Here is a 27,456-nt window from a genome sequence, read left to right as displayed (position 1 = left end):
GACCACAACCCCTTAATTTTAATTTAAAACTATATGGCCTATCCATGGTAAGGGTGGGCAGTGAAATAGTCACAGCTGATGTAATTATGTCCCAAGACTGCCGTAGACTAAAATGGGCATTGGTCTCAGAAGATGAGGGCACTCTGGACTTGATAAAGTCAACCTTGGAAGACACCGTACTAGCTCTCTCACACCTTAATATGCAAGAGGCCTCTCTTCCTGCCCTTACAAAGGCTCATGAGGAGCTATTTGAAAAGTTGAAAGCCTTTTTTATAAAACAAAACCAAAAGGAATGCTAATCAGCTAAATGGTATGATGGGGCATGCAGGGCCGCATTCAGACATCTTTCCCAAGTTATTAGGTTGGGACTGCCGCATGAAGTTAGGGAAGCTAGGGTTGTATATAAGGAAACTCAACGAAGGGCAAAGAAGGGCAAAGAAGACCTTCAATGAGACAAGATGGCAGAATTTACTAACTGCAAGCTACGCTCTAAAACCTTGTTGGACATTGCCCTGAGGCTACCCTGCTCACCCCGTCTTTGTGGCCAGCTGCTGTGCTCCACGAATCCTCCCACTGCCGCATTTGTCATCGCTGCGGTCGCCGAGCGGAGGGCTCGTCACCCCATCACCCCCTGCGGCGGCACGGACCGGAAAACGTCATCTAAGCGCCTGGAGGCGCTATAAACTCAGCCTGACCCCCACCTCTCGTGAAAGAGCGCAGAGCGAGCTGGGCGAAGCCTGGGCAAAGGGCGGGCCCTCTTAGGCCCTCAGAGGCCTGAGGTGACGGGGCTGGGCCAGAGACCCTGGTTGTTAACTCGTCTGAGGACTACGGAACTATAAGCAACCCTCCTTTTCGTACTGTACCTTTACCCTTTTCCTTTGGAGTCCTTGACATTGTCTAAGAGTATAATCGTCACCCCTGAACTGTGGATCCCATCGAGGATCCGTTAGTCTGCACCAGCTAATTGCACATATTTGGAGCATATCACTTTGATTGAATATAGCCTCTGCCTACCTCACCTATTTTGTACATGCTCCAAAAATAGCCTTATTAGAATATAGCTCTCATATTTTTTGTGAACCCTGACATTTGCAGCTCACAAAAATGACACGCGAAACTAGAAGTAAGGCTGTGGCAGGAGGGACAAAGTTGACGGGAACACTTGACGATTTCATAGTACGCACAAATTCATTGATAGATCAAGGAATTGTGCTCATGGAGAGAAGGGTATCTCAAGACCTAGCGTTTGCTAAGAGGTCGTCCATGGGCCACATTGCCGCTGCACGTAGCCCTGAAAACACCTTAAGTAAATCTATTTCCTTGCAGACACACGTGGAGGTCCATAATTTCACCTGTACCCAGCCTGCTTTTCAAGATTTGATCTCTCATGATCCTCAGGCTCCGGCACCTTCGGGAAATATTATGACTGCAGTACAATTAGATACCCAGGTTGAGAGTAGCAACAGTCAAATGAGAGGGAAAAGGGAGGGGGCAATCCCTAAAAATAAGCGTATTAACAATATTAGCTCCACTGCCAAGAAGGTAAAAGCAGCGAATGCGGGGGTATTAGTGATGATAGTAGTAAAGAGGCAGCGAGGGAAATTCTTAGGAATGAGTCAGGGAAAGAAGAGGTTGGTTCTAAAACCATGCCCCTGACCATTTTATATGACACCACCCTAGATGACACATTAGCTGACATCTTTTCTAATAGTACCATAGCTAATAGCACAGGTACAAGAGCAGAAAGGGAAGATCCTTTAATATGTACTTTGACGATATTAATTAAATCCCTACTCACTCCCCTAGAAGAGAGGCTTCATGGGATAGAAACCCAACTCCATGAACTGCAGAAGGACGTAAAAGCACAGTACACTAGCCAGGCAAAAAGAGTAGCCCATGCAACTTTACTGGCTAATAAACCCCAGACACTTAATAAATGTGTAGCGGAAGGGAAAAAAACAGTATCTAAAACCCCCTTGCCAAACCCCACTTGCTCTGAAGCAAGTAAAGCCTGTGCCAAATCCACTCCGGCAATTGAGGCAACCACAAATAAACCAGCTGCCCCCAATGCACCCACTCATAATCCCGACAAAGCTCAACAAGACAAGACCGGAAAATGTAGAAGCATCCACTTACCACCAGAAGCATGCCCCTACGTGGTGGTCTTGACTGGGGTTCCAGAATTGGCTTCTCAAATTACGGAACCCTTTTGGGCACTTAGAAATAAGGTGTTCCATTGGTTAAACTCCAATCATCCTTTACCACCAGCAATAACTAGTAACAACTTAATGGTTCAGAGGGTTCCCTGGGTGGGTTACATTAGAAAAAGATCTCAGGGGGATTGTGTGGTTATAACCTTTGAAGACCCTCGAACAGTGGATCATATCTGCTTGGGGGTATCTAGAAACCATGGATCAACGATTGTGGCTAGACCCCTGTCCTACTTCTATATGCAAGCAGAGCAACCAGACAATAGATGGAGCTGGACTAGGGACTCCAACTATGCCAGGGGAGGGAGGGGGCATGAAATGTATAGGGATTCGAACCAAAATAGCTGGGGAGGGGGCGGAGAAGATGGATGGACTCTAATACAACGAAGGGCTGGGAGAACCCATCATGGTGGCCGTCAGCACTGTGGAGAATGGCTGGGTCCACAGTTTGCTCCACCCTTTATTCCCTGCTACAATCGGTTTAGTGAATTGGAGGCTGTCGACTGACGCCCAGAGCGTGAAGAGGCCCTCTAGTCTTCCCCTTCTTTACCCATTCCCTCAAATCCATCTGATAGTAGCTTACTACAGGAAATGCCTGACATGATTGTAAGAAGCTCAAGTGATAAGAGGTCCCCACATAGCAATGAAATCATAAATTTGACAAAAAATTTGGTGGGGGAGACTAATATATGCAAAAAGGGAGTAGGTCTTAAGAGTAAGAGTAATCAGATCACTGTGTCCACAAAAACCCATGGTAAAACTAGATCTGAAAAACATGGGAAGGAAATGGGACATGCTGTCATGGATAAGGCAGCAGTGGCTGAGAATAAAGAAATCTGCAGCCTGATGTTTTGGAACGTGGCAGGCTTAAAACAGAAAATCACTAATCCCTCTTGGGAAACTGTCACAAATAGCCTGGATATCTTGGCCTTGCAAGAAACTTGGACCATTGATCCTATATATCTAAACGGCTATAAAACTTACTGTACGCTGGCAGTGGGGGAAGCATACGGGAGACCTAAGGGTGGTTTAATCACGTACCTCTCAAATCGTCTAACATATGAGAGGGTAAGTTTCTACTCCAAATGAAGTTTTTATCATAAAATGGTGATAGATACTAGGAGGGGAGCTTGTGTCATTATCACAAATTTTTATAATAATATCCCAAGTAGTGTGATCCAGGATATTTTGAAAATGTTAAGTGACGATTTACAATGTGAAATAGATAGTAAGGAGAAGGAAGTAATGATTTTGTGTGGGGGGGATTTTAACTGTCCACTTTGCAAAAAAGGCCAAAAAGGCATTTGTGGCTTAATGTTAGAGCAGGACATTAACCTTACACATTTTGATCATACTTTAATCGGGGATCTGTTAAATGAGATATTATTTCATTATGATTTGGGATACGCAAATGAAATGGCCCATCGACCAACACCATTTGCCCCGACCTTTATTGGCAGGGGAGCATCGACTACTATTGATTTTAGCATCTGCTCAAATAGTTATGGTCATAGGATAAGTAGCTTCAAGATTCTTGACTCACCAATGAGTGATCATTACCACAAATACTTGAGATTGATATCCCATTTGTGGTATGGCAAAATGACCAGCCCCCTATGCAGACAGCCCCGGACGTGACGCTGGGGAGGCAAAATGGGTACACACTCAAGTGGAGTAAGGTCAGGTGGTCCCGGAGGAATTCCTAGCTAAGCTGGTGAATACCTGCACAGATAGCTTCAGAATTTGCCTGGATGAAGACTCCAAGAGTGAACACATAATAGAACATTTTAATATTATAGCATCCACTATTAAAGAGAGTCTGAGGGTGGAGTCAAGGATTGGGCCCAAGAAGAGTAGAAGATGGTTTGATAAGGCATGCACCAAGGCCCTCACTGAGCTTAAACACGCCATCCACCGGGTGCCCCGGGACCCCTCTTTAATAAGAGACCTAAGGAAACGCTACAATCTGGCATTGAGCAACAGGAAGAATGCCATAAAGAGGGTGGCTTGGGAAGAACTATGCGCAGCTTCACAATCTAAAGACACATCTGCTTTTTGGAGGGCGGTAAATGCCCCCTTCCTTTATGATAATATCAAAGCCTGCATGGAAATTGCGATTAATGAAGATGACTGGGTTGCACATTTCTCCACTCTCTACATGTGCCTGGAGGAATCTCCCGAAATAGGATCCAACCTAATGCACGAGAAAGGGGATGATGCACAAAAACTGGTGGTAACCCTGCCCGAAGTTTTAATGAGTCTGAAAGCTACAAAGGGTGGAAAGGTGGCAGGTCCAGATGGGATCCCAGCAGATCTGTATAAAGCTAACAGTGACATCTGGGGCCCCATGCTGGTACAGATTTTCAACGCAGCATTAGTGAAAGGTCTGAGTCCATCATGGTTTACATTGATCATTGTTCCTATCTACAAGAAGGTAGATAGGCAAAATTGTGCAAGTTATAGGCCAATATCCCTACTCGACTCATCTATAAAGATCCTTGGTAGAGTTATTTTAGCTAAATTACAAAACTGGGCAGAGGATAATGGGGTAATAAGTGATCTACAATTCGGATTCCAAAAGGGCATAGGAACTATTGAGCAGGGCCTTAAATTTATTTATTGTTCAGCAGAAGTACATAACGATAAAATGAGAGCGTTTATATTTCACGTTTGTCGATCTCATATCGGCTTTTTATTGTGTGTCTCACAATAAATTATGGGAACTGCTGCTAAGGTTAAGCGTGGAAGAACCGATCATTCGCTTCCTGAGGGAATTGTATTCAGGGGCCACTGCTACTGTTCGCTATGGAAAAGGGGGGGAATGTAGTAGATCATTTGGGATAGGGCGTGGAGTACGTCAGGGGTGCGTCCTGGCCCCTTTTTTATTCCTGATCCATATAAATGGTCTGGAGCCTCGTCTCCTACAAGAGTGCAGGGATATACCCATGGTTGGTAAACGATCTATCCCTGCACTCTTGTATGCAGACGACGCTGTTTTAATGGCTCGTACCCCCATGGCCCTGCAAAACCTGATAACATCCTTCAATAAGTTCATGCTCAGTTTGAATTTAAAAATCAACTGTACCAAAACCTTTTCCTTTAACTGTGGAACACGAACAAAGAAGCAAATGAAAACGATGTTCATAAATAACGCTTCCTTAGAAAATACGTCCACCTTTCCTTATCTAGGCATCCTGTTTCATGAGACTGGTTCCTGGACAAGTGCGTTAAAGGCAAGAACTCTCTTGTTCTCGAAGACAACAATGGCCTTAAAGAGTTTCATAAAAAAACTGGGAAAGAAACCGATAAGGGAAATTTTAACTATTTATAATGCAACGTGTTTATCGGTGGCTTTGTATGGATCGGGACTCTGGGGGTATGCCAACATAAAATCATTTCAACTAGTTGAAAACAAGTTTATGCTGTATATTCTGTCCATACCCGAAAGTATTGCGACCCTTATTTGTCACGCGGAGCTGGGGCAGTCGTATATCTCAGATATAATTAGAACCCAGCCCATTCTCCTGTGGCATAGGGTATGGACTATAAATGAGTGTGTAGTAAATCATGCCATAATCCAGGATGTGTTAAAACTTGAAAATGTTAATGTTCTTAAGTGGTTAAATTATGTTAAAACCTTTTTGACAGAAATTGACGGTCTACAATATTATGAGGACCCACCTACAATGGTACACATATCCAGAAAATTGTTGAAAAAACTGTGTATGGAACACCTCAGGGAAAAAAGATTCTTACAGGAAACAAAGAAAAAGACGGTTTGCTCACATCAGCTGATATTAACCGGAGATAAATTACAGCCATACCTAAGCCTTCCTATGTCCAATTATGATAGATTTCTTCTTACATGTTATCGATTTAATATTGTTTTTAGGTTACTGACCTTCCCAGAAATGAACTCTTGGTCGAATGAATTGTGTATGTGCCCTTGTGATGAATTGTCTCTGCAATCCGATATTCATGTATTATTTTTTTGTACATTTTACACTTTGCCTCGTAGGAAATTTATTGTCCCTATCCTCAAAGAGATGAATTTAAATAGATGTCGCCCAGCAGTTTTTGAATTACAAAGTATGGCCACTGTTTTTGTTGTTACATCACTATCAGAATTTTTTAAACATGTTTTTAAACTACGAAAATCGATCTGTATGGATGAATTTTAATTGTTTTTTTAGGGAAAAATTGTGTCTCCTTCTCCTTAGACAAAAACTGTTTTATTATTCACTGTAAATGGAATCTTAATTTGTTGCTTTTATGGTTATTGTCTTTTTAACCGAATAAAGTACTTTTTGAACTTTGAACTACTAACTGCAAGCAATGGAAAAAACTGGGTGCGGTTCTGGCAAACAGTTAAATGGGGAAGTGGCGATATAGGGCCCACACCACTCAATACCGTTCCACCAGAAGTATGGGTCACGCACTATCAGACCTAGTTTGCCTCTACGATTAGTAGCCCAAGACAATATCCACAAGCAATGTGTGACACTGTGCTAACTTTTGATATAGAGGAAATTGAGAGAGGTTTGGATGGTGTGGCACCAGGTAGGGCTCCGGGTTAGGACTGTATTCCGGTGGATATTTTTAAGTCCAATTGGCAAAACTGGCTTAAATATATTCACAAAATAGTTAATGGTCTGGCAAGCGGTGCTCCCTTGCCAGAATCTTGGCGTAGGGCTGAAATCATTCCTATTTTTAAAAAAAGGGGCCGCGCCACCCAAGTAACTATAGGCCCATAAGTCTTATAGTCACCATGCAAAAGATTGTGGCCATACTTGTGTTAGGGTAAATATGTGGATAGATGATCAAGAAATCCTATCCACCTTTCAAGCTGGTTTCCGTCCTCATGTCAGTACTATCAACCACGTTTTTAGGGTCATGATGATTTATTGGAATACTGTGGTTTTAGCAGGGGGGACTCTCTGTGCTGTATTTATAGATCATAAGTCAGCATTTGATTTTTCCCCGTTTTAAGCTGTGGAACACTCTTAAGAAAGTAGGGATTCCCCCTGAGATTTTAGTTTTTATTATTAAGCTTCATGAGTCTCATTATGCCAGGGTCCGGTGGGGTCAACAGCGTGAGATGACAGATCGGTTTCCTGTGACCAAGGGGATACGGCAGGGCTGTGTTTTGGCCCCTACCCTCTTTTAGTTGTTTATAAATAATGTTATCTCATATTATTCGGAGTATCCAACTGACTCTTGCTGGTATGAGGGTTTCACTTTTAATGTTTGCAGACAATACCCTAATTTTATCCAAAACTCAATCTGGTCTGCAACGAGCCCTTGATAGATTCACTTCATTCTGGAACGACCATGAACTAGTAGTCAATGTGGATAAGACTAAGTTCATGGTGTTGCACAAACATTAAATAGTGAAAGGCAGAGTACTAATGAATAATGCGCTTTTGGAGCAAACTGATACCTTCACTTACCTGGGTGTAACGATGGGCAAGAGGATGAATTGGAAGCCTCAGATAGATCTACTAGTCCTCAGGACCAACCATCTGGCAGGGGCCCTTTTAAAAGAGCATCAGCTGTCTTATACCAAACCGGTAGGCCCAGCATTAGCCATATATAATGGGAAAATCAGGGCTTCAATAATCTATGGTGCAGAACTCTCGGATTTCGAACATCTAGGTCCCTTAGTTTTAGCCCAAAATAGGTTGTTGAGATCACTGACTGGCCTTCCCCAATCAACAACCCTCAAACCCCTATTTTTGGATCTGGGATGCATTTCATTTGAGGAGGCAGTGGGATTTAGACCCCTAGTGTATTGGAGACAGCTATGGACAACCCCTGAGTTAGCACCCTATGCCAAAGCAGTTAAGCATATTAGAGAAGCTGATACCTCTTCAAAAATTAAATGGTTGCAAAAGATTAAGGGCCTACTTATTGATATGGGGCTCAGGCATTTGTGGGAGGACCCGGAAGGGAACCAGTTCCCAACAACAAAATGATTTTATATCTCTATATAAGGACATGGTCTGTTTAAAGTCCATGTCACTGGTGGACAGTGCCTCCTTGACAGGCCTCTTTTTAGATCACAAGTAGGAATATAAGTTGGAGGCCTACTGGGATGTCATTACGAGACCTATTGACACAAAACTGTATCACCAATTTAGAGTGGGTACACTCCCCTTAAAATCCTTTACGGGAAAATGGGGTGATGAAGATACGAAATGCATTATGTGCTCATCTCATGAGGAGTCTATATCAAATGTATTGTTTGTATGCCCAGCCTATAACGGCCCCCGCAATAAATGGCTCATGCCGATCTGATTAAATATTGGCACAAGATCATGCCAAACAGATTTGCGTATTTTAAAGACAGATACATGGGAACATGTAGTCATAGCTATGGCAAAATTCTTGAGCTGGACTTGGGCCCTTTGAAGGAGTAGTCTGGATGCCAATGTAGGCTTTGCTTTGCACTAATTAAGTGGTCATAATTATGATATGAAGTGTTTTTTTTCTTATGGTTACTGTGGGTATATCGCTCATGTGGTTCTTTTCGATATAACTTGTTCTGATATGAATGTAAATTTTACTATTACTCTTTCAATATAAGTAATTTTTATCTATAATTGTATTTTATAAGTGTGTAACACTTGTTTTACATATACGCCTTTTATGATTGAAAAATATAGAATAAAGACAAATTGAATTGAATAAGTATATATCATTCTGCACTATCGTGAACAATATGATGATAGAAAAAATATGGAAATGGTAACCATAAAGAAAAATTAAAACAGGCAAGAACGTCATAATTTCCTGAATGTTTTAAATAAATTAGGATAGCAATAGGACAATGTTGTGACCACCCTATTGGGCTATGTAGATAGTTAATGAATTTATCTCGGACAAAAGCCCAGCCTTTGTAAACAGAAGTGAATATATGTCTCTGATAGAGGTGGATGAATTACGTTGTTAAAAACCAACTGCACTAGTGGTAAAGTTAATACCTGCAGGGAACCGAAAGATGAGGACGCTGGATATCTAAGGCGCCTAGTGGCCATGTGTTTATCTTAATATCCATAAGTCAGGGCCGGCACAAATCATATAAAGGGAGCAAACTTAAATAAATAGGAAATTAAATCTTCAGCTGTTATTGTATCGAATCACTTGATCCCAGTGAATTTCATTATTCATTCCATGTTTATATGTATCAAGGGTGTAAATCCATAAACGTCTCTTCGTTTACGTATTTCAGTACTTTGGTTTCCAGAGTTAACATGTATTTTTTCCTGAATTAGCCACTGTATTTCCTGAGTATTGTGTTGGGCTTCCATATAGTGTTTAACTAACGGGCAGCTATTTTCTTGGTTCAAATTGCTGACCTATGTTCAGTTAAATGAGTAGCCATGGGGCGCAAAATTTCCCCAAGATATACAATATGACAAGGACATACATGGAGGTATATAATATTGGTCGTCTTACAGTTAGTTAATGATGTCAATTTAATATTGATTCCATTTATCATGTATGTCATGGCTTCAATGGCAAACTGACATGCAACACAGGACATGCATTTAAAATTTCCAATGGGGAAATCATTGCCATGTAGAGATGTCTGGATAAGATGTCTTTGTGGGGTTTTCTTTTTTGTTTTTATTTTATTTTGCAATTTATTTCAACAGTCAGCTGTACAATGAGCAGAAATAAATATCAAAACCAAAGCAAATGAATGAGAATGTCAAATAATAAGTGATACTTCTAAAATGCAAACAAATATTATAAGGTACTTAAATCACATTAAACCCAATTGATTATAGGCTCCCATATTTTTAAGCCCAGAGACCTTCTTTTTATCCCTTTAAGTTTATACATTGCAATTACTAAGCGATAAATAGAGAGCAGTTTGGAATGCCAATGATGAAAGATTGGAGGTTCAACATCAATCCATCTAGAAGTAATACAGTAACGAAGAATTGACATACAGATAAACAAAAAAGCTTCTTCGGCTGTCGATCTAGTGCCGATATGATCCGTTTGTATACCTAATATTACTAATTCAGGGGTTAGCTTTACATCAATTTCTAAACAATTATTAATGAAAGTTTCTATATCAGCAATAAATTGTGAAAGTTTCCTACATTTAACATGTGGATAGAATCAGCCCCGGTCTCGTCACAACGGTTACAGCTATCATCAGCACTTGTTTTCCATCTCGCTATTTTAATGGGAGAATAATACAAATCAAAGATTGACATGTAATGTTGACTTTGTAGTGAGCCGTTAAAAAGAATCTTAATTGATAATTCAATAGATCTTCCGATATCGACGCTCTCAAGTTCAAATGTCCTTTTCCATTTGCTCTCTACTGAAAAAAGATCATCTTCAAATTGATTAATTGCCATAGCATAAACAAAACCTATTTTTTTAACTTTCTTGCTTATTTCTAAAATTGAATTTTTAATCATACAGCTATGATCAAGAAGGCCTTTAGATTCTAAAAAACTCCGAATCCGGAGGTATTTAATAAAATCATTTTTAGGCAAACTATATTTAACTCGGAGATTTGCAAAAGAAATAAGTTTAGAATCTTGATATAAGTCTCCTAATACATAGATGCCGGATTGATACCATCTTGTGATAATTTGATCATGAAAAACTGCTGGCAGGCTATGATTGTTTAGAATAGAGGAATAGTAGTGGAATTCTTTTAAACCTACCAATTTCCTCCTTATTTGTCGCCAAACAGTAAGTGCCGCTAAAATAATTTTAAATTTAGTTTTTTTGTAATAGCTGGGTTCTAAGATTTTTACTAAGCTTTGTGATACCTTATCACCTAACAGTAATTCATAGACTGATGGATATACTGACTCCTCAATGGTAACATCCCTAAAAAGTAATATGCCCATATGTCTTAAAAAAATAAGCCAATAATACAGCGGGAATTAGGAACTCTCCAGCCGCTTCTTGATCTTGGCAGAATACACCATTTTAAGGCACGCCTTGAGCAATGGTAGCCCCAGAGGAACCTAGATACCATTCTGCCAATTTTAGTGAAATACAGTGACAAAATTAGTAAAGGAATTGTGCGAAATAAATATAAAAACTAACATTTTAATGACATTCACACGGCCGAACAGGGAAAGGTATATGTTATTTAACCTTTCTAACACCTTATTAGAAGATGCTAGAACAGGCTCGATGTTAAGAAGTATAATGTCATCAATCTTGGGGGAAATAGTTATCCCCAGGTATGGGGCTTCTGGAGCAAAAACTGTTTCGTGTGGGCGCCCCCAATCCGAGTGAATCAATTGAGTTTTAGTTATATTTAATTTATAACCAGAAAGTGCGCCAAATTCTTCGGCTAGACTAATTATTTTTGGGAGTGCCCGTCTAATGTCTATGGTGGTAATAGCGACATCATCTGCATAAGCAAATACTTTAAAACGATTCTCACCAATTGTTACAGACATGATGTCTATTGCGGTGCATAGTTTGCGGTGATAGGGTTCTAAGTATAGGGCAAACAACAAGCGGGAACAAGGACAGCCTTGCCTTGTCCCCCTTGATATAGAAAAGCCTTCGGAGTTGGTATCTGTAACCCTAATAACTGCTTTGGGATTGGAATAAAGAGCTTTTACTGCAGTAATGTAGAGATGTGGAAATCCCATCCAAGTTAATACAGACCATAGCCCCCCTGGTGACCCTGTCGAACGCTTTTTCAGCGTCCAACAGGGCCACTGCAACGGGGGACTCTGAGGCCTGAGCCCAATCCAGCAAAGCTATAATTTTTTTTACATGATCAGTGGTGTCTATTTTGAAAATAAATCTGTGTTGTCTAATATAAACCAAAGATGGCATTAATGTATTTAATCTATTAGCCAAAATCTTAGAAAAGATTTTACTGTCGGCCGTAATAAGAGAAATTGGTCTATATGAGCCTAACTCTTCACTATTTTTACCTTTTTTAAAAAAAATGATTATTGTGGCGGACGACCATGATGCAGGTGGATAACCGGCAAAAGCAGACTGAAAAATCTTGGTCAATTCTGACTTTAGGACAGTCATAAAGACCCGATAAAATTCTAATGGAATCTGATCTTTGTGGGGTTTTCATTCGTAAATGCACTAGTAGATCTTTAAGATTTTTGTTTTTTCTATGGCATAAAGTGGCTTAGTATTGTAGTGTCTGCAAAGAAAATCACGAGTAGTAGTCTTCAAGTAGGTTCGTTAGTTTAATGTCAAGAGAAACGAGCCACTGCACCTCTCACTAGTACAGAGAGGCACCAACTGTCCAACACAGAATTAGAACCCCACCAGTTCCATGACAACAGGGGAATAGCGGTGGGAAAAGCTAACAAGCACATGTAAATACAACATTATCTTTTTTTTCTTAATAAAAACATATAAAAGTACAAGGGAAGAAAAACAAAAAAAACAAAAGAAAAACATAAAGTGAACTATATACCATGAAAAATCCCTGAAAAAATAAGTACAAGGTTCAACGTAACTTCCAAGGGAGAATGGTCACACGTGTAGATTTTCTCAGAACAGAAGAGTTTAACTCAACTGGAGGAGTCACAATTTGAGACCCAGATCCCATATTTGACCCGCAGCCAAAGGAACTCTTAGCTTGTGCACCATTCAAAATGGGACTGTTTTCACAACTTTCATTGACCTTGACAATTTTACCAACATTCCACCAATTTGCACCTTCCACCATGACAGCATTACCACACACTTTTTCAACACAAACAGCTTCACCAAAAGTATCACAACCTTTTCTGACAGTCCTATAATTTTTGAAACGCACCAAATCACCAGGAGTTTGAGTTTAAAATTATTTGTAAAAGCGCGCATACACCAGCGGTTTCTTGGCGCTACAGCTAACAAATATCCAAGGCCAAAAATCAGGGGAGACTGCAAAGGAATTAATCAAAGGACTTCATGAATAGGTGGGCTTTGAGATGTTTTCGAAATTGTGAGTAGAGAGTAAGGGATCGGAGTTCCAAGGGAAGAGAGTTCCATAGGGACGGGGCAAGGGTGGCAAATTTCGAGCCTCCCCACTTTTTCCTCCGGAAGCGTGGAATGGTAAGGAGGGACTGGGAAGACGAACGTAGTTCTCTAGTGGGGACGTAAGGGGTAATCTCAGAAGAGATGAATGCTGGAGCTAGACCAAGGCGAGCCAAGAAGGTAATGGAGGCGATCTTGAATTGGACCCGGGCTCGCACAGGGAGCCAGTGTAGAGACTTCAAGAGGGGAGTAGAGTAGTGGTATTTCGGAAGTTTGAAGACCAGGCGGGCCGCCTGGTTTTGTATCAGTTGCAGACGCCGTAAGCTATATGCAGGAATACCTGCATATAAGGCGTTGCCATAATCCAGGCGGGACACCACCATGGCCAGGATAATAAGTTTAAGAGCAGTAAAAGTGAAAAAACGGGACACCCTGCGTATAGTGCGCAGTGAAAGGAAAGAAGAAGAAACCACAGAGCTAACCTGGGAGTGAAGGGAAAGTTGAGAATTAATTTTTATGCCAAGAGTTTTAACTGAAGTAGAGGGGACAGGAGGAGGACCGAGAGAGGGGGGCCAGAAGAGAGGGGACCAGGGGCTGGATGAACCACCCGTCAGCACCAGCTCGGTCTTATCGGGGTTGAGTTTTAAGTGGTTGTGGTTCATCCAGTCCTGGATGTGTAGCATGATAGATTGAAAATTGAGAACAGAAGAAGGAGAAGAAGACAGGTTAAAAACAAGCTGGAGATCGTCCGCGTAATTAAACACGGCGACCTCCATTTGTTGCAAGGAAAAGATAAGGGGGGCAATATAAAGATTAAATAAAAGGGGGGAGAGAGAAGAACCTTGGGGAACCCCGCACTGAACTTTCCGGACATCCGCTGTAAAATCACCCAGGCGAACAGCCTGGGTGCGGTCACTCAGGAAGGATGATAGCCAGACCAAAGCGGTCCCCCCGATCCCCGCCGCCCTGACACGGGAAAGTAGGATGGTATGATCCACCGTGTCAAAAGCGGCTGAGAGATCGAGGAGCACCAGGGCCTGGCGTTGGTCAGTATCCATACCCTCCCTGAGGTTGTCCAAGACCGAGATGACAACGGACTCCGTAGAGTGTGCGGGGCGAAAGCCAGCCTGGCGGGGGGCAAGAGCTCCATGCATCTCCACAAAGGAGCTGAGGGCGCAGGTGACGTGGCGCTCAAGCACCTTTGCCAAAAATGGCAAGAGGGAGATGGGGCGGAAATTAGCAGGAATAGAAGGATCCGCACCGGGTTTTTTCAAGATAGGCACGATGACCGCAGATTTGAAAGGGTTCGGTACCACGCCTTGGGCGAGCGAGCTATTGAGGAGATGAAGGGGAGGGTCTGGGCAGGTGACAAAAATATGACGGAGAATGTGGGCGGGACAGGGATCCAGAGGAGAGCCAGATTTGACCAGAGGTACTAAGGCGGTCAGGGATTCCTTAGATATGAGGGGGAGGGAAGTGAGTTCTGCCTTAGGAGGGGGACATTGGGGATCAACAAAGGAAGGAGAGGGGGGAGGAATATTAGCTTTGATGTTCGCAATTTTGTGAAAGAAATAGTTGTTGAGAGAGTGACAAAGTTCTTCGGACGGGGCGGGCTTAAGGGTAGATCTGTCCGAGAACGCCAGGTTATGAACAATAGCAAATATTTCCTTCGATTGGTTTTCTGCAGCCAGGATTTTGGAGGAGAAATAGGTGGCTTTGGCCTCCACGATGTCTTTTTTATACTGGGTAAGAATGTTAGTATACTCCAGTCGTGAAGTGGGGCAATAGTTTCTCCTCCAGACCCGCTCTGCGCGACGTACTGCCAATTTGGTGGCCTTAAGCTCTTCGTTAAACCACCGATTGGCGTCCTTCTCACGCTTAGAGGTGATACGTTTAAGCGGGGCAACAGAATCGCAGCCTGAGGAAAGCCACTGTTCTATGGCCATGACCTGGGAGAGGGTGGAAAGGCCCTGCAAGGAGGGGAGGGAGGTGGTGAGAAAGGAAGAAAAATCTTCCAGGTTTGCACGGCCCCAGGCTCGAACCCAGATGTTTTTAGGGCGAGGGGGTTTAACTGGGGGGGTGGATAGGTAGGGAGAATGAAATAATATGGTGGTCGGACCAAGTGCAAGGCGAAATTAAGAGGGATTCCACAGGACAGTTCAGGGACCAGATCTGGTCAAGTATGTGACCTTTAATATGGGTGGGGGAGTGGACATGGGGAATGAAACTGAGAGATTGCAGGGTTTCAGAAAATTCCTTAGAAGATAAACATTCGGCAGGATCAGAGGGCCAGAAATTAAAGTCACCGAGAAGTAAAATAGAGGAATTGTTGACTGTAGTAGTAGCCAGGACTTCCAAGAAGTCGGGGAGAAACTGTAACGGAGATTGAGGAGGACGGTAAGTAAGAAAGCAGGTCAGAGGGGGAGTAGTAGAGGTAGTGCGAATGACCGGGTACTCGGTGGTCGCGATGCCTGGTAAGGACAGGGTTTGGAAGGGAAGGTCAGTACGTGCGATGACCGCTACCTGTAGAGCGATCTGCTCGAAGGGCATAATATTGAGCCGGTAAGGTGGCTAAGAGGGCGGGGAGGGAGTCGTCACGGAACCAGGTCTCCGTTAGAAACAGAAGATCTGGGGCATGAAGGTCCAGTAAGACTGAGAGTTCATGCGCGTGGGAGACTGCAGACCGGGTGTTGAGATAAAGTGCCGTGAGGGCTTTGGGGCTTGTCGGGGAAACGTTGTCTCCAGGCGAGAGTGGGAGGCCAGCAGCAGAGGAGAGAATGTGAGGGGGAGCAGCAAGGGAAAGACCAAGAGAGGTGATGTGGGAGTGGACGGAAGCAACGATGGGCCAGGGTCCCTGGAGGCAGCTAAGTTGGTCGGGGGTATAGGTGATAAGAGGGGCAGAGTGACATGACCCTAGCCCCGGGCAGTCGCGGACGGGCACAGGCGGGCTTGCCTTAGGCGCGCCTTCGGCGCGCAATCGTCGCGCCCGCTGCGCCCGTCCGCTGCGCCTCCGGCCCAAGCACATCCTTTTATGCAGGAATCAGAGGGAAAAGGAGAAGAAGGGGGGCGTGGCCTGCGAGGTGGGCGGAGCTTACTCGCTCGCGGTGGGGGCAGCAGCGAGGGAGGATTTCCCACGGCAGCCCTCAAATCGGCAGTCTGGGACCTCCAAAGCAGGCAAGCGTGTTAGCAAGATGCCGGTAATGTGATGAGCACACAGCAGTAAGATACAGAATTAAAAAACAAGTAAAACACAGCGCTCCCGGCTTTTCGCCTCAGGAGTTCGTTAGCAGGTCGCGCTAGAATTCAGCGCGCCCTTTTGAACACAAGAAGGGGGGCGATATATCAATTGCTTTTGTCGATTTCTTAGCATTATATCTGACGGCCATTTTGTCTTGGGCCTTCTTGACACGTGTTTCTAACTCAGAATTGTCAAAACCACAAGAATTTTTTGGAGAAACCGTTCTCAACAGCCAAGCAGGATAGAGAGTTCAGGTCGGTAAGCTTCCCCTGAGGAAAACAAATGGTGCAATTTTGGTGATGGAATGTGGGGTTGTGCTTTAAAATCAAACCATTGACCTCACACCGTTTTCCACATCAAAGTTGTTATTCTTCGCCCATTTTATGCACTCCACAACCACACGGTTCATTCTCCCAACTAAACCATTTGTTTGAGGATGTCCCACAGAACTCCTCAAGTGTTTCACACCAGATTCCGACAAGAACGCACGCATCTAAAAATTAACACATGGAACCCCATTATCCGAAACTAGTGCTTCAGGAAACCCTTCCCTCATGAAAATTTCTCTAAGAAAGAGAATGGCACAGCTTGCAGTAGGATTTGCACAAAATTTTACCTCAGGCCACTTACTGTGGAAATCCATTAGCACAAAAGCAAAACGTAGATGATTAGGAAGAAAGTTGAAGGGTCCCACCAGATAAATACCGACCTTCAACCAGGGTTTAGAAGGAAAAGAAATGGGTTGTAGGGGGGAGTAACAATCTTCAAACCCTTTTCTGCACTAGAGCAGACACAACACTCCTTGACCCTTTCATCAACATCCGATTCCATCGACGGCCACCAATCGCGTAACTTCATAGGAGGAATACACCTCCCCTCTCTCATGACAATTCCATCTTCAATAGAAAAAACTTCAGAGACCTTTCAAAAAGGTTGAACATTGAAAGGCACATTCTTTTCCTTGGGCCAACTGGCCAAAATATACTCTTTGACTTTCAAGAGAGTGACATCCTCATTCAGTGCCATTCATTCTCACAGCATGCCACATGCTCTGCAGCATCTATGGCAGCTATAAAACAGTCTTCTCTAACTTCTTCCAAATCCAAGCATTCATCAACAAACAGAGGCAGTCTGGAAAGCATATCTGCTGTGAGATTCTCTTTGCGGGGAATATGTTTAGTTACAAAATAATACTCTACCAACTGGGTTGTGAGACGTGCTATGTGAGGAGTAGCATACTTGATCCGATCACCACTTAAAATGTAAACTAAAGGCTTGTGATCAGTATGTTTTACAAACTTTCTGCCCCAGATATAGGTCTGAAACTTTTCACATGCCCAATAGCAGGCTAACAGTTCCTTTTCGATCACCGAATAATTACGTTCTGGATCCCTTAGCACTCTAGAGGCATAACTGATTGTGACTTCCTTTCCATCGGACTTTTGGGTAAGGACCGCCCCTAACCCATAATTGCTCACATCAACTGTGATGGTACAAGTGACATTTGGATCATATGCCTTTAAAGTCTTAGCATTGATCATCTCTGCCTTAACTAGGTCAAATGTCTGCTGGCAAATATCATCCCACACAAAAACAACACTTGACCTGAGGATGTTAGAAAGAGACTTCATTTTACTAGCATACTCTGGGATGAAACGTGAATAAAATTCACATAAGCCTAAAAATTAGCGTAGCTCATCTTTATTCTTAGGTACAGGACAATGAACAACAGCCTTAATTAAACCAGGTATGGGAGAAACACCATCACCAGAGACTAAGTATCCTAGAAACTCCACTTCCCTCTTCCAAAATTCACACTTGTTCTTCTTTACGACAATGCCTTTCTCATCAAACTTTTTAAGAACTGACTTGAGAGTGTGATCATGTTGTTCTAAAAACTTGTTAAAAATCAGTACATCATCTTGAAAAATCACCACTCCCTTGACATCCTTTAGCACACACTGCATAACTCTTTGGAACACTGAAGCCGCCGAAGCCAGCCCAAACGGCATTCTACAAAATTGAAACGTTGCAAACGGAGAATTGAAAGCAGTGTAGTGTCTAGACTCCACATCCAGCACGATTTGGTGGTACGCCGAGGCTAAATCGATTTTTGAAGACCACTGTGCATCTCTCAACTCCTCCAAAAGATCTCCTATTTTAGGAGTGGGTGAGCATCCACCCAAATCTCCTTATTGAGACTCCTAAGGTCAATGCATAGACAAATCTCTCCATTCCTCTTCCACGCAACGACCAAGGGAGCAAGCCAACTTGACTCTATAGGCTCAATTATCCCACATTTCTCCAACCTCTCAAGTTCCGCTTTAAGATCTCCCCTTAAACTGAAAGGAACAGACCTGACCTTGTGTTTCACAGGCACTGCATTGCTCTTAATCTTAATTCTATGTTTGAAACCAACAATTTCTCCAAGAGAATCTGAGAAAACACCAGGAAACTCTTTCTCGAGACACTGCGGATCAGGCATATCCTGCACAACAAGCACCTGTTCTTTTGCACCTGGCCTCAACACCATGCCGAACAAACCCTGATGGTACCAACCAAGTATGTTCAGGCCTCGTACGGCTACATCAACTTTTCCGTGTATCTTCCTACCCTTGAATTCTAAAACATCCTCAATGTAGCCTTCCAAATCAATCTTGCGTCCCTCATAAGAAACGGGTGCCCTATCAGGAGGAAACAGCTTCCTATCTTCCCACGATTGCTTGAACAAATCAAGAGTAATCATTGTTATCCTAGCTCCAGAATCCACAAGTAGCTTCAAACAGACATCGCCAACCACAATATCCACATAGGGGTCTAAACATTCAGAAGGATCACCTGACACCACCCTATCATCTGTAACAGTGACAATCATGTCCTGGAAATCTTGGACAATGTCACTTTCAGACACAAGTTCATCATTCACCACACAACTGACCTTCTCAGGTTTACTCACATTAGTTTGGCAAACCTTCGCCAAATGACCAAATTTACCACACTTATAGCATTTGGCATTCTTACCAGGACAAAAACTATTATCTTTTATGTGAGGAGCATAACCACACCTGTAACATATATTTTTCTTGAAAAAGCCTTTCTCATTGACTTTCTCTCTCCTTGAATTACTAGTCTTAGACACAGAAGATACCACAGCATTTAAATTTTCTTTGTTTACACTCAACGTACTTAATTCCTTTAGAGAAGTCTATGCGAGTTCCAGACTCTTAGCAACTTTTATAATTTCTTCTAATGTGGGATTGCCCATAGTGAGTAGCTTCTGCTGTATGTGGTTGTCGCTGCAATGCGCAATAAATTGATCTCTTACTAATTGATCACGAAATTCACCAAACTGACATTCAGCACATAACTTGCGTAAAGCACTTAAATACGAATCAACATCCTCACTTTGAAGTTGCGCCCTCTTAAAAAAATTCTGTCTCAGCACAACCAAACTTGGCTGTACATCAAACTTAATGACAAGTTCTTATATTCATCAAGTATTTCACCCTCTCCTGGAACCAAGTCAGGGAAATGCTTGTACACTTCTCTACCCTCAAACCCCAAACAGTTCAAAAGTAAATATTTTTTTCTTTCTGCTCTATATCGTGAAGCGCCAATAGCACCAACATAAGTCTCGAATGCGTAAAACTACTGTCTCCAATGAATTTGTGGTGTTCCAGGGCTTTCTAAGAAGGGAGGAGGTTGGTTAACTGACTACATCGTTATTTCTTCTTTTTTTTAAATAGAGTACTAAAAATTACAGGAACAAGTTCATTGCCTTCTAAACTCAGAGCATTAAACAGTTCAATAGCCGAAAGATTTTTGAAAGAAAAGGACCAAAATGTCCATTAATATACCAAAATCCGGAAAGAACTGTCATGTAAATAAAGTGTACTGTCACCAAGAAGAACTCCCTGCATGGATGAGTTACTTATTTCTTACTTCTGAGACCATGTGGCATCATACTTTCTTCACTGGGATCTGTGTAGCGTCTCAACATAAAGCACAGCAAAACTTTAATTTACTTGCGTCTCTCAGACGACACGTAACGTATGACCTTAAGCGTACACGTACAACGTGATGACAGACCGGGTTACGGGCAGAGCGCTGCGAGCAGAAAGACGTGTACTCCGTCCGCCGAATCCCCTTGCACGTTCTAGTACGTCATCATATGGTCGAGTCGCACGCCGAGATAGGATCTTGTCCTTCAACGGATACACAGTTCTCACAAGCGCAGCTTGTAGCCACACATCGGGAAAAGCAGGTAAATTAGCTCACACGAGGAGATGCGCTCACGCCTGCACAGCCATTTCATTCCAAAGCCCACCCCTCCACCTCCTCACCTACGATTAATCCAAAACTGATTCTGCCACTGGGTAAAAACGTTTCCCAATTCTAACAAAAACAGCCGCTGGAGAAGGAGAGGGGGGTAGAATTACTAAATGAATTCCGCCATTCTTTGTCAGGCTGTCCACATTACACCATTAGTGATTTTGCAAATCTAATAACAGGAGTATGCAGGAAGTAATCTGTAGCAGTGGCTCCTGACACAAGAGCACCTCGTTGCCAAAATATTGTAGTGTCTGCAAAGAAAATCACGAATAGTAGTCTTCAAGTAGGTTCGTTAGTTTAATGTCAAGAGAAACGAGCCACCGCACCTCTCACTAGTACAGAGAGGCACCAACTGTCCCACACAGAATTAGAACCCCACCAGTTCCATGACAACAGGGGAATAGCGGTGGGAAAAGCTAACAAGCACATGTAAATACAACACTTAGCTATAGAGTTTTCATGTTCTCTGGTTGCATTGAGAATTTGCCAGTTACTGTTCACGATATAACAAATGTTTTCGTTCATCGTGGAGTGACGTGTTACAAACACCAATCTCGGGTTAGGTGTTTTATTATGTGGTGTCAACAGCAATTGTATGCCGTAAAAACAAGCCCATTTATACAGATCATGCACTAGGAGTTTAGGATATCCGCAAGCCATGAATTTGGCTTTCATCTCAGTGGCTCTCTTGTCAAAATCCTGTAAATTGGTACAATTACTGCGCAAGTGCAGAAACTGCCCAAAGGGGATTACTAGTCTTTTAGGACTGAAGAGGGTAACTCTGAAAATGCAACAAAGTGTTGTGGGCCGTCGGTTTTGTGTATAAATCCACTTCTAAATGGTCCCCGTTGTTCTGAATGACGATGTCTAAAAACTCCACTTTGACGTTACTGGAGTTTGCTGTGAACATGATATTGTTATTTCACAGGTTGATCAGGACACAACTTCTGAGATATCTTCATGATTACCTCTCCAGATGAAAAATACATTGTCTATATATCTAGACCATAAATTGACTGACTCTCTAAAGGGAGTGATTTCATTGGTAATATAACTAGATTCAAAGAGGGCCATGTAGATGTTGGCCACTGTTGGGGCACAAGATGCCCCCATACTTAATCCCTTAGGTTGTTTATAGAGAGACTCATTAAACTCAAAGTGTTTTCCTGAAGGAGCAACGTGATACATTGTATTATAAATGCTCTGGGACAATCAATGTCAAAGGTGTCCATGAACCATTGTACAGCATCAATAGCACCCTGTCGTGGTATATTGCTATATAAAGCTTCAATGTCCATGCGGACCATGGTATGAGTTAAAGCATTGAAGTGAAGATGTTCCACTTTAATTATGATATCCTGTGTGTCCTGAACATAAGAGGGTATTTTGGAAAGATGAGGTCTCAATAGGGTGTCTACATACTTAAAGAGGGGCTCCTTGACAGAACCAATTGTGGTAACAATAGGTCTGTAGGGAGGGTCCGTGCTGTATTTGTGGATTTTGGGAACACCATAAATTGCAGCCATCTTTGGTTTATCGATAATATTCAGATACTCCCATTCTTTATCACAAATGTGATTATGTCTAAGCACTTGCGTAGTAATGTTGAGCACTGACTTTGGACTTTTCTTGAGGGATCACTTTTTATGGGGATATAAAGCTGTTTATTATTAAGCATTTCCTCCATTTGGAGAATATATTGTTCAGTGTCTAGTAAGACTATGCCTCCATACTTGTCACAATTTTTATAGTTAAGTTCTTGTTAAGGACAGGCTCTGTGAGTGCAGTGTTTTCATCTCCAGTGATGTTATAATCTGGAGCTGGAATATGTTTCATTGCCGTAGTTAGTTTTTTATAAACTACATGTTCAAAAATAGCTATTTCCGGAGCTACTTGTTCTATAGATGGTAAAAAGGTAGACGTGGGTGTTAGTCCAGATGTATTAGGGGTGGATGGTATAATAGTGTCTTGACATTTGAAGAAAGAATGTAACCTAATTTTATGAAAAAAGATCATCAAGTCTTGGAGAACCTTAAATATATTTGCTTTCGTATGGGGTACATAAGACAAGCCTTTAGTGAGGAGAGATGCAGTAGAGAAATATAATATTTGGCTGCTCAGATTAAAGATGGGGATGTCATTTAATCGTGCCAATATTGGCCGTGTCTCGTCACCAGATAGTGGTTTTCGTTCTGATGAGGGTATTGATTCACTCCTTGCTGATAATGACTTTGAGGTACATGGTATTGCTGTTTCTGAGCTGGTGGATATTGCTGATTCTAAGGTGGTAGATATTGCTGATTCTGAATTGATAATTGATTTCCTTTGAATCTGGGCTGCTATCTCGTACACCAACAAGTTCGTTAGTTCCCTCGCCTGGCTAAAAAAGGAAGGCGTTCACCCCTTGGCACTCCTGACATATTCCTTCCAGGGCATTGTTCTTGAAAATAATTATAGCCTCTTCCATCTGAATCAGACGTATCTGAAAAGGTGGTTGTTTTTCTAAGAGACCTGTTGTATGTAGACTTATGTTGGTCATCTCCACTAGCTTCCTGATGGTAAAAAAATTATCAGCTAAGTAGGGATAGATTTTCTCCTGACTTGAAAACCTAATATTCTTTTCAGTAGATAATCATTGTATGAGTTCATGTCTTTTTCTACCTCTTCAAGAAGCTTAGTAGCTTCTTCTAAAGCCTGACTATTTAAATATTTGTTTCTAGTGTCTGTACCTCCTCAAGAAGTGCCTGAACTATTTATTTTGCCATCCCGATGATAAGGATCATTAGATCGTGGGAAAATCTATCGGCTATGAGAGACCAACATCTAGGAATTTTCGAATTTGTACTAAAAGGCCAGGGGGCATATTATCAAGAACAGTGTTTAAAATAATCACCGGCTTAGCGGCAGAAAACTGCGGCTAAAACAGCGATAATTGGCTTGATAATATGCCCTAGTGAATTCCCATAGAAGCCCAGGTTCTGGTGTCAACCTGACCTTCTATTGGTATTCTCCAGGGCATATTATCCAGCCCATTATCGCCGTTTTAGCTGTAGTTTTCTGCCGCTAAACCGGCGATAATTGTAATGCCGTTCTTGATAATATGCCCCTAGGTATGTTCCTAACTCTGAGTCCTTGAGGGATTACACCTTCTTTCAGGTATTCAAGCATGAACTTGCCATGCAATTCTATTCTTTTTACTTTCTTTTTCAGTGCAGTTAATTTATATATATCATTGTTACTTGGTAAGGTGGTATTAGATAAGGTCCCACCTGCGGCTGATTCTCCAACGAGAGAGGCAAAATCCTTGTCTGAAAAACCAAAGGTTTGTAACTTATCCATGACTGGAAGCGGAAAAGATGATATAAATTAATTTCAAGGCCTAAGGATACTGCAGTGGCTAAGATGAAATGCAGAATCTTTTATACGAAGCTATACTCATAAAATGTATGGGATAGTTGAATAACATGTGCTCTATCCAGAGAACAGAGAGTTTGATAAGGTTAGACAGAAGTAGACTGGAGAAAATAGATGACTGTGACAAAGAAGAGATAAATAAATTGGATAACTGGACTGACAACCCCGCACAGACAGGCCGGGGAGAAATTATGTGTGAAAATAGGGGTACCCCTGAATCAATTTCCTAAATCAGGGTTGAAATATTATATGCGAATAAACATTTAGGAAATGAGTAAAACGTGGACCTGTGCTAAACAAAAACAATATGTGACCAGAAAAGATTAAATATCAAAAATATATTATTTTATTTATTTTTTATACAAAAAGGTATTTGAACAGTCTCAATGTATCTGCCTGGGATAATTCACACTAATTTTTGTTAACGTTGTAAGCTCTACCACACCATCAAGGCTCAACCTTGTATACATGTGGCTCTCGATATTACTTACCTGTCAGTCGATATTCTTGTCAACAATATTTTTGTAGTCGATATTTCTTCCCCACAATATTTTTGAGGCGATATTTATGTCCCACGATATTTTTCCGTTGATATTTCTCCGTTGATATTCCTGCTCTGTACCACCTTGTATACATGTGGCTCTCTATCCAAATATTTTTTCTGTCTTTTCTATTTTCATCTTTTCACAATTTTAGGGTGTTTGGTTATTAATAATTTGGCAATTGGTCCTATTCTATTAACACCACACCGTTTTCCTTTTCTCTCTCCTTAATTAGTATTTTTAGTCTTGAGTGACACATTGAATCTCTCTTTTTTGCTGTGACAATTTAAATAATTAGTTTAAATCATGTTTCTGACTTATCACATAGCAGAAATGCTTAGTAGGACCTTCAATATTTGATCAGAATTACTCATTATATTTGTATTTTCTTTTTAGACTCACATGGCTACCTGAGGAAGGCGTATTGCCGTAACGCGCGTGGACACAAATTACGTTAGCCATAACCACATTGTTTCGTTGTCTATTACCACGTATATATTGAGTGTTTTGCTTTGAATGTATTTCATTGTATCAATTTATGTCTAAATAATACAACATCATGCTTGACATACCTTAATAAAATATGATGCATCATTAGGCCATGTATGAATAGATTAATATTTGCAAATATTGTTAACAATAATCTTATATTCAACCTGTACTACATACAGAAGCAAAGAGAAAAATTGTATGTCTACCAACTTTGTTATTGATGTTATGCTCTATTATAGCCCCTTTTTCATTAATTTAACAGAGAAAATATTCGAATACCTTTTTGTATAAAAAATAAATAAAATAATATATTTTTGATATTTAATCTTTTCTGGTCACATATTGTTTTCATTTAGCACAGGTCCACTTTTTACTCATTTCCTAAATGTTTATTCGCACATAATATTTCAACTCTGATTTTTTTTTTTTTATTTGATTTTTTTTGTTATTTAATGCGATTTTCTATAGCGCGAACATTACCCGAAGGTGTCAGAGCGCTTTACATGAGAACCAGTTGCAATACATAAGGACTTAGGATTACATGAGTTACATAAAAGAGACAAACAGAAAAAAATTGCAAATGTACAAGTTGTAAAGTCGCATAAGGAAGAGATAGAAACAGATAAAAAATTGTAACTGTACAAGTTATAAAGTCACTCAAGGAAGAGATTCAATGGATAAACTCTAAGAGACACATAGGAATGGTAGAGAGTACAAAGGTCTATTGCATATACTAGTGATTAGAGTTATATCTATATACATAGGGAAGGGATACGAATGGATATACTCTAAGAGTCACAGCACCAAGGGAGGGCAGTAGATGGTGGACCAAGGACAAGAGCGACAGCAGGAGACGGTCCCAAAATGGCGGGTGCAGACGTGTTTCCAGTCCAAAAGTTACGAGTGCTCCCCCGCATTTGAATGCATATTTTTCCCCGTGGGATGTATTTCTTTGTTAGGGTCGGGGCAGCAAGTGGAGTGCGGTTTCTCCTCTTAGGGGCTGGGCGGCACCTTTGAGGGGTACCCCTATTTTAACACACATCATTCTTTTTCAGGACCAGAGAAGAGGATTAGGCTGGTTCAAAGCTTTTCCACCACTAGAGATGCAAGGTTTGGTACCGGTTTGAAATAGAACCTCTTAAAAGTAGAATCTGAGGACCAATCCTCTGTATTAAGGATCTGCTCTAAGGAGTCCCTAAAGATAAGATTTTGGATGCCATGACTCCTCTGACTGAATGAGTTCCAAACTTGCAACTGTCTATACCAGCCTACTGCATGGCCCGTCTTACCCACCTTTCAGTGGTAGGGGAGAAAACAGCTGTGCGAGGTTCGCTGAGGGAAAACAGCTGTGCGAGGTTTGCTGAGGGCAATAAGTAAATGCTGTTCCCTTTGTGGATGAACGTCTACTGTCATGAACTCATAGGCTTTAATCACCCGTAAAAAGCTCCATTTTGGAACATCTGGAAATGCCTGGTATGAAAGCACTTTTGAATTACATTTTGTTCTCCTAGAAATATAAAAGGTCACCCCCTCAGAGCACGCACATCCAATAACATGTGACAGGATACCAAACAAAGCAAGGTAGCCAGCTTTGCCGATATCTGCTTTTGTGACACATTTTTATTTGAAGGCCATGGTTTGAATAGTCTTATTAACATCCCATAATTTAAAATATCTGGGTTAGGGAGGATGGGATAGTCTGACGCTCCGGAGAAGTTTACAAGCCAGCGGATGTTCTGCCACGGGACCACCCATCCAATGGTGAATGACCTACCGAAATGGCTGGCTGAAATGTATTAACAGGCCCGTATACCAACCCTTAGAAGCTAAGGAGGTGAGGAAATTAAAGATGTGGACAAAACCCAACCCAACAGGATCCACTTGCCATTGATAACACCAACACAACCATAGGGACCAGGTGAGCAGTGTATTTTATTTGCGCTATCTGCCCAAGATTTAGCGAGTAGGGAGGCACCTTGCAGTGAAATAACTGGGACTTTCCAACACTCCAGGTAATCCTCCATGCCATGAGATAAAAGGAACCGGCTAGGACCAGGTTATGAGGATTCCCTTACGCATCCTGGAGACGATCAGGAAGTAGGGGTAGAGGGATTGGAAAATCCAAAGACAGTTCCATCAGAACTGAAAATCAAACTTGAGATTTCCAAATTGAGGTGATTACCCCCAGATCCTCCAGCTGTCTCAGAATTTGCATAGACAAACTCATTATCATGGAGAATAG

Source organism: Lissotriton vulgaris, chromosome 1_1 (genome assembly GCF_964263255.1).
Source record: "Lissotriton vulgaris chromosome 1_1, aLisVul1.2, whole genome shotgun sequence".
In the NCBI taxonomy this organism is placed as follows: Eukaryota; Metazoa; Chordata; class Amphibia; order Caudata; family Salamandridae; genus Lissotriton; species Lissotriton vulgaris.
The sequence above is the reverse complement of the archived record's forward strand: the minus strand, read 5'-3'. Positions refer to the sequence as shown.